Raw genomic sequence first — 9,315 nt, 5'->3', positions numbered from 1 at the left:
TTGGAAATCATACATAATGATGTATGTGATCCGATGAATATTGAGGCTTGCGACATGTATCATTATTTTCTGATCTTCACATATGATTTGAGTAGATATGAGTATATCTACTTGATGAAACATAAGTCTGAAACATTTGAAAAGTTCAAAGAATTTCAGAGTGAAGTGAAAAATCATTGTAACAAGAAAATGAAGTTTCTACGATCTGATCGTAGAGAAGAGTATCTGAGTTACGAGTTTGGCCTTCAGTTAAAAACAATGTGAAATAGTTTCACTACTCACGCCACCTGGCACACCACAATGTAATGATGTGTCCGAACGTCATAACCGTATTTTATTAGATATGGTGCGATCTATGATGTCTCTTACCGATCTACCACTATCGTTTTGGGGTTATGCATTAGAGACAGCTGCATTCACGTTAAAAAGGGCACCATCTAAATCCGTTGAAACGACACCGTATGAACTATGGTTTGGCAAGAAACCTAAGCTGTCGTTTCTTAAAGTTTGAGGTTGCAATGCTTATGTGAAAAAGTTTCAACCTGATAAGCTCAAACCCAAATCGGAGAAGTGCGTCTTCATAGGATACCCAAAAGAAAATGTTGGGTACACCTTCTATCACAGATTCGAAGGCAAGATATTCGTTGCTTTGAATGGATCCTTTCTAGAGAAGGAATTTCTCTCGAAAGAAGTGAGTGGGAGGAAAGTAGAAAACTTGATAAGGTAATTGTACCTTCTCCCTTATTGGAAAATAGTTCATCATAGAAATCTGTTCCTATGACTACTACACCAATTAGTGAGGAAGCTAATGATGATGATCATGTAACTTCAGATCAAGTTACTACCAAATCTTGTAGGTAAACCAGAGTGAGATCCGCACCAAAGTGGTACGGTAATCCTATTCTGGAGGTCATGTTACTTGACCATGACGAACCTACGAACTATGAGGAAGCGATGATGAGCCCAGATTCCGATAAATGGCTTGAGGCCATGAAATCTGAGATAGGATCCATGTATGAGAACAAAGTGTGGACTTTGGTGGACTTGCCCGAGGATCGGCAAGCCATTGATAATAAATGGATCTTCAAGAGGAAGACGGACACAGATAGTAGTTCAAAGTGTTGACTACGATGAGAGTTTCTCACTCGTATCTATGCTTAAGTCTATCCGAATCATGTTAGCAATTGCCGCATTTTATGAAATCTGGCAAATGGATAAACAAAACTGCATTCCTTAATGGATTTATTAAAGAAGAGTTGTATGTGATGCAACAAGATGGTTTTGTCAATCCTAAAGGTGCTAACAAAATATGCAAGCTCCAGCGATCCATTTATGGACTGGTGCAAGCATCTCGGAGTTGGAATATACACTTTGATAAGTTGATCAAAGCATATAGTTTTATACAGACTTGCGGTGAAGCCTGTATTTACAAGAAAGTGAGTGGGAGAACTACAACATTTCTGATAAGTATATGTGAATGACATATTGTTGATCGGAAATAATGTAGAATTATTCTGCAAAGCATAAAGGAGTGTTTGAAAGGAGTTTTTCAAAGAAAGACCTCGGTGAAGCTGCTTACATATTGAGTATCAAGATCTATAGAGATAGATCAAGACGCTTGATAAGTTTTTTCAATGAGTACATACCTTGACAAGATTTTGAAGTAGTTCAAAATGGAACAGTCAAAGAAAAAGTTTCTTGCCTGTGTTACAAGGTGTGAAGTTGAGTAAGACTCAAAGCCCGACCACGGTAGAAGATAGAAAGAGAATGAAAGTCATTCCCCATGCCTCAGTCATAGGTTCTATAAAGTATGCCATGCTGTGTACCAGATCTATTGTATACCATACACTGTATTAAGAGAGGGAGTACAATAGTGATCTAGGAGTAGATCAACGGACAGCGGTCAAAATTATCCTTACTGGAATAAGGATATGTTTCTCGATTACGGAGGTGACAAAAGGTTCGTCGTAAAGGGTTATGTCGATGCAAGTTTTGACACTGATCCAGATGACTCTAAGTCTCAATCTGGATACATATTGAAAGTGGGAGCAATTAGCTAAAGTAACTCCATGCAGAGCATTGTTGACATAGAAATTTGCAAAATACATGCGGATCTGAATGTGGCAGACCCGTTGACTAAACTTCTCTCACAAGCAAAACATGATCACTTTTTGGGTCTTAATCACATAGCGATGTGAACTAGATTATTGAATCTAGTAAACCCTTTGGGTGTTAGTCACATGGAGATGTGAACCAATCACATAAAGATGTGAACTATTGATGTTAAATCACATGACGATGTGATCTAGATTATTGACTCTAGTGCAAGTGGGAGACTAAAGGAAATATGCCCTAGAGGCAATAATAAAGTTATTATTTATTTCCTTATATCATGATAAATTTTTATTATTCATGCTAGAATTGTATTAACGGGAAACATAATACATGTGTGAATACATAGACAAACAGAGTGTCACTAGTATGCCTCTACTTGACTAGCTCGTTAATCAAAGATGGTTATGTTTCCTAACCATGGACAAAGAGTTGTTATTTGATTAACGGGATCACATCATTAGTTGAATGATCTGATTGACATGACCCATTCCATTAGCTTAGCACCCGATCGTTTAGTATGTTGCTATTGCTTTCTTCATGACTTATACATGTTCCTATGACTATGAGATTATGCAACTCCCGTTTGCCGGAGGAACACTTTGTGTGCTACCAAATGTCACAACGTAACTGGGTGATTATAAAGGAGCTCTGCAGGTGTCTCCAAAGGTACATGTTGGGTTGGCGTATTTCGAGATTAGGATTTGTCACTCCGAATGTCGGAGAGGTATCTCTGGGCCCTCTCGGTAATGCACATCACTTAAGCCTTGCAAGCATTGCAACTAATGAGTTAGTTGCGGGATGATGTATTACCGAACGAGTAAAGAGACTTGCCGGTAACGAGATTGAACTAGGTATTGGATACCGACGATCGAATCTCAGGCAAGTAACATACCGATGACAAAGGGAACAACGTATGTTGTTATGCGGTCTGACCGATAAAGATCTTCGTAGAATATGTAGGAGCCAATATGGGCATCTAGGTCCCGCTATTGGTTATTGACCGGAGACGTGTCTCAGTCATGTCTACATTGTTCTCGAACCGTAGGGTCCGCACGCTTAAGGTTTCGATGACAGTTATATTATGAGTTTATGAGTTTTGATGTACCGAAGGAGTTCGGAGTCCCGGATGAGATAGGGGACATGACGAGGAGTCTCGAAATGGTCGAGACGTAAAGATCGATATATTGGACGACTATGTTCGGACATCGGAAAGGTTCCGAGTGATTCGGGTATTTTTCGGAGTACCGGGGAGTTACGGGAATACGGGGGAGAAGCATTGGGCCTTATTGGGCCATACAAGAAAGAGAGAGGGGCTGCCTAGGGCAGGCCGCGCGCCCCCCCAAGGCCTAGTCCGAATTGGACTAGGGGGAGGGGCTGCGCCCCCTCCTTCCTTCCCTTCTCCCTTCCCTTTCCTTGTCTCCTACTCCTACTACATGGAAGGACTCCTAGTTGGACTAGGAAAGGGGGAATCCTACTCCCGGTGGGAGTAGGACTCCCCTAGGGCGTGCCATAGAGAGGGCCGGCCCTCCCCTCCTCCACTCCTTTATATACGGGGGCAGGGGGCACCCCATGGACACACAAGTTGATCTTCGCGATCGTTCCTTAGCCGTGTGCGGTGCCCCCTCCACGATATTACACCTCGGTCATATTGTAGCGGTGCTTAGGCGAAGCCCTGCGACGGTTGAACATCAAGATCGTCACCACGCCATCGTGCTGACGGAACTCCTCCCCGAAGCTTTGCTGGATCGGAGCCCGGGGAGCGTCATCAAGCTGAACGTGTGCCAAGAACTCGGAGGTGCCGGAGTAACGGTGCTTGGATCGGTTGGACCGGGAAGACGTACGACTACTTCCTCTACGTTGCATCAACGCTTCCGCTTCGGTCTATGAGGGTACGTAGACAACACTCTCCCATCTCGTTGCTATGCATCACCATGATCTTGCGTGTGCGTAGGAATTTTTTTAAAATTACTACGTTCCCCAACACTAGGGTTGGAAACCCTTGGGGTGGGGCCTCCCCACTTGGCCTGGGGGGCACTCCACCCCCCTTGGCCGGCGCCCCCCTTGGAGATTGCATCTCCTAGGGCCGGCGCCCCCCTAGGGGTCCTATATATAGTGGGGGGAAGGGAGGGCAGCCGCACCCTAGCCCATGGCGCCTTCCTCTCCCTCCCGTGACACTTCTCCCTCTCCCTGAGCTTGGCGAAGCCCTGCCGAGATCACTGTTGCTTCCACCACCACGCCGTCGTGCTGTTGGATCTCCATCAACCTCTCCTCCTCCCTTGCTGGATCAAGTTGGAGGAGACGTCTTCCCAACCGTACGTGTGTTGAATGCGGAGGTGCCGTCTGTTCGGCGCTAGGTCATCGGTGATTTGGATCACGACGAGTACGACTCCATCAACCCCGTTCTCTTGAACGCTTCCGCTCGCGATCTACAAGGGTATGTAGATGCACTCTCCTCTCCCTCGTTGCTAGATGACTCCATAGATTGATATTGATGATGCATAGAAAATTTTAAAATTCTACTACGTTGCCCAACAGTGGTATCAGAGCCAGGTTTATGCGTAGTTTCTATGCACGAGTAGAACACAAAGCAGTTGTGGGCGTCGATATTGTCAATTTACTTGCCGTTACTAGTCTTATCTTGATTCGGCGGCATAGTGGAATGAAGCGGCCCGGACCGACCTTACACGTACGCTTATGTGAGACTGGTTCCACCGACTGACATGCACTAGTTGCATAAGGTGGCTAGCGGGTGTCTGTCTCTCCCACTTTAGTCGGATCGGATTCGATGAAAAGGGTCCTTATGAAGGTTAAATAGAAATTGGCATATCACGTTGTGGTTTTGGCGTAGGTAAGAAACGTTCTTGCTAGAAACCTATAGCAGCCACGTAAAAACTTGCAACAACAATTAGAGGACGTCTAACTTGTTTTTGCAGCATGTGCTATGTGATGTGATATGGCCAAAAGGATGTGATGAATGATATATGTGATGTATGAGATTGATCATGTTCTTGTAATAGGAATCACAACTTGCATGTCGATGAGTATGACAACCCGCAGGAGCCATAGGAGTTGTCTTAATTTATTTATGACCTGCGTGTCAACATAAACGTCATGTAATTATTTTACTTTATTGCTAAAGCGTTAGACATAGTAGTAGAAGTAATAGACGACGAGACAACTTCAAGAAGACACGATGATGGAGATCATGGTGTCATGCCGGTGACAACGATGATCATGGAGCCCCGAAGATGGAGATCAAAAGGAGCAAATGATATTGGCCATATCATGTCACTATTTGATTGCATGTGATGTTTATCATGTTTTACATCTTATTTTCCTTAGAACGACGGTAACTTAAATAAGATGATCCCTCGTAATAATTTCAAGAAAGTGTTCCCCCTAACTGTGCACCGTTGCGAAGGTTCGTTGTTTCGAAGCACCACGTGATGATCGGGTGTGATAGATTCTAACATTCGAATACAACAGGTGTAAGCCAGATTTACACACGCAATACACTTAGGTTGACTTGACGAGCCTAGCATGTACAGACATGGCCTCGGAACACGGAAGACCGAAAGGTCGAGCATGAGTCGTATAGAAGATACGATCAACATGAAGATGTTCACCGATGTTGACTAGTCCGTCTCACGTGATGATCGGACACGGCCTAGTTGACTCGGATCATGTTTCACTTAGATGACTAGAGGGATGTCTATCTGAGTGGGAGTTCATTGAATAATTTGATTAGATGAACTTAATTATCATGAACTTAGTCTAAAATCTTTACAATATGTCTTGTAGATCAAATGGCCCATGTTGTCCTCAACTTCAATGTGTTCCTAGAGAAAACCAAGCTGAAAGATGATGGCAGCAACTATACGGACTAGGTCCGGAACCTGAGGATCATCCTCATAGCTGCCAAGAAAGATTATGTCCTAGAAGCACCGCTAGGTGACGCACCCTCCCAGAGAACCAAGACGTTATGAACTCTTGGCAATCACGTGCTGATGATTACTCCCTCGTTCAGTGCGGCATGCTTTACAGCTTAGAACCGGGGCTCCAAAAGCGTTTTGAGCAACGCGGAGCATATGAGATGTTCGAAGAGATGAAAATGGTTTTCCAAGCTCATGCCCGGGTCGAGAGATATGAAGTCTCGGTCAAGTTCTTCAGTTGTAAGATGGAGGAAAATAGTTCTGTCAGTGAGCACATACTCAAAATGTCTGGGTTGCATAACCGCTTGACTCAGCTGGGAGTTAATCTCCCGGATGACGCGGTCATTGATAGAATCCTTCAGTCGCTTCCACCGAGCTACAAGAGCTTTGTGATGAACTTCAATATGCAGGGGAGGGAAAAGACCATTCCTGAGGTATATTCAATGCTGAAATCAGCGGAGGTGGAAATCAAAAAGGAACATCAAGTGTTGATGGTGAATAAAACCACTAAGTTCAAGAAAGGCAAGGGTAAAAATAACTTCAAGAAGGACGACAAGGGAGTTGCTGCGCCCGGTAAGCAAGCTGCCGGAAAGAAGTCAAAGAATGGAACCAAGCCTGAGACTGAGTGTTTTTATTGCAAGGGAAGTGGTCACTGGAAGCGGAACTGCCCCAAATACTTAGCGGACAAGAAGGCCGGCAACACTAAAGGTATATGTGATATACATGTAATTGATGTGTACCTTACCAGTACTCGTAGTAGCTCCTGGGTATTTGATACCGGTGCGGTTGCTCACATTTGTAACTCAAAGCAGGAGCTGTGGAATAAGCGGAGACTGGCGAAGGACGAGGTGACGATGCGCGCCGGGAATGGTTCCAAGGTCGATGTGATCGCCATCGACACGCTACCTCTACATTTACCTACGGGATTAGTTTTAAACCTCAATAATTGTTATTTAGTGCCAGCTTTGAGCATGAATATTGTATCAGGATCTCGTTTAATTCGAGATGGCTACTCATTTAAATCCGAGAATAATGGTTGTTCTATTTATATGAGAGATATGTTTTATGGTCATGCTCCGCTGGTGAATGGTTTATTCTTAATGAATCTCGAGCGTAATGTTACACATATTCATAGTGTGAATACCAAAAGATGTAAGGTTGATAATGATAGTCCCACATACTTGTGGCACTGCCGCCTTGGTCACATAGGTGTGAAACGCATGAAGAAACTCCATGCAGATGGACTTTTGGAGTCTCTTGATTACGAATCATTTGACACGTGCGAACCATGCCTCATGGGTAAAATGACCAAGACTCCGTTCTCAGGAACAATGGAGCGAGCAACCAACTTATTGGAAATCATACATACTGATGTGTGCGGTCCAATGAGTGTTGAGGCTCGCGGTGGCTATCGTTATGTTCTCACCCTCACTGGTGACTTGAGTAGATATGGGTATGTCTACTTGATGAAACACAAGTCTGAGACCTTTGAGAAGTTCAAGGAATTTCAGAGTGAGGTTGAGAATCAACGTGACAGAAAAATCAAGTTCTTGCGATCAGATCGTGGGGGAGAATACTTGAGTCATGAATTTGGCACACACTTAAGCAAATGTGGAATAGTTTCACAACTCACGCCGCCTGGAACACCTCAGCGTAATGGTGTGTCCGAACGTTGTAATCGCACTCTATTGGATATGGTGCGATCTATGATGTCTCTTACCGATTTACCGCTGTCATTTTGGGGCTATACTTTAGAGACTGCCGCATTCACTTTAAATAGGGCTCCGTCGAAATCCGTTGAGATGACACCGTATGAATTATGGTTTGGGAAGAAACCTAAGCTGTCGTTTCTAAAAGTTTGGGGATGCGATGCTTATGTCAAGAAACTTCAACCTAAAAAGCTCGAACCCAAATCGGAAAAATGCGTCTTCATAGGATACCCTAAAGAAACTATTGGGTATACCTTCTACCTCAGATCCGAAGGCAAGATCTTTGTTGCCAAGAATGTTTCTCCTTGTCGCCCACCATAGATCTTTGTCGTGGAATTAACACGTCAGATGTCCTAGGGTGAGGACTTTAGTCGTGAGGCCAACGCATCTACGTGGTAGCTTGAGAGGGGTTGAGCAGAATCGAGAAACGCAACACCAGACAGGGATTTAGACAGCTTTGGGCCCCGGGAAACATCATCCGGTAACAACCCCACATGCTATTTGAGGCTAGGTCTCATTATCATCACGAGGGAGTCGCCGTAAACCGGCTCTCCTCTTTGTGTCTAGCCCTAAGATTGTTTCTCCTTTTTCATGTCCCCCTTTGAGGAACCCTGCCCCTCCTTATATATGTTAAAGGGGCGGGTTACATGTGGAGTCCAACTCGGATTTTAACTTAAACTATTTTGACTTCCCTTCCTGGGCTTCTTAACATCTACCGGTTTAACATTGTCTGCCGTCTTAACATTGTCTGCCGGTTTAACATTGTCTGCCGGTTTAACACCAGCCGGTTTACCGTCTGTCTTAGCCATCTGTCTCGACTCTCTGTCTTAACTCTCCGCCGGTTTACCAAGTCCCAGCCGGTTTACAACTCTAGCCGGGTCATACCGCGGGGTATATCCCCGACATTAGCCCCCAGTTTATTTTGGATTTATCCATGTTAAACTGATCTTGATTATCCTTAAGTCCTTGTCACTTCCTTCTTCTATAAAATTCGAGTCAATAGACCAGCTTCATAATCAATTTGCTGACATCATTTTGTCATAGTGAAATATTGTGAAGAATAACTCCTTTGACTTCAGCTCCCAATGCTTAACAAAAATATTGGCCTTTGAAATACTCATTTGATCTTCAGCCGGTTTAAGAATGTAGAACTTGCCGGTTTCAGAATGTAGAACTGTGCTGGTTTAAGACTTGAACTTGCCGGTTTATCATTACCGGTTTACAAATATTAATGGCACCAGGTCATAATTGTAGTTAACATCAAGCTTGAAAATATACCTCTTATATGCCTATTACTTGTAGCCTCCAAGTCTTAAGAAGGTAGCATAGCAACAACTTAAGACTTGCTTCAATATGAATGTCACAAGCTTGAAGAAATCCAGTTTGTTCATCTCAATCACCAGTCAGAACCGAGTATTCCACATATATAGCCCCCAAGTGCTGGGTTGTCCTGCTTGCATCAACCTGGGACTTGTAATTGCCCGATGCCCATAAAAACTTCAACCAGTGTAGCCCCCAAGGGCCGGGTCATTATGCAATAAGGAGCAGGGACTTTATAG

Source organism: Triticum urartu, chromosome 4 (assembly GCF_003073215.2).
Source record: "Triticum urartu cultivar G1812 chromosome 4, Tu2.1, whole genome shotgun sequence".
NCBI lineage: Eukaryota > Viridiplantae > Streptophyta > Magnoliopsida > Poales > Poaceae > Triticum > Triticum urartu.
This window is presented reverse-complemented; position numbering follows the sequence as displayed.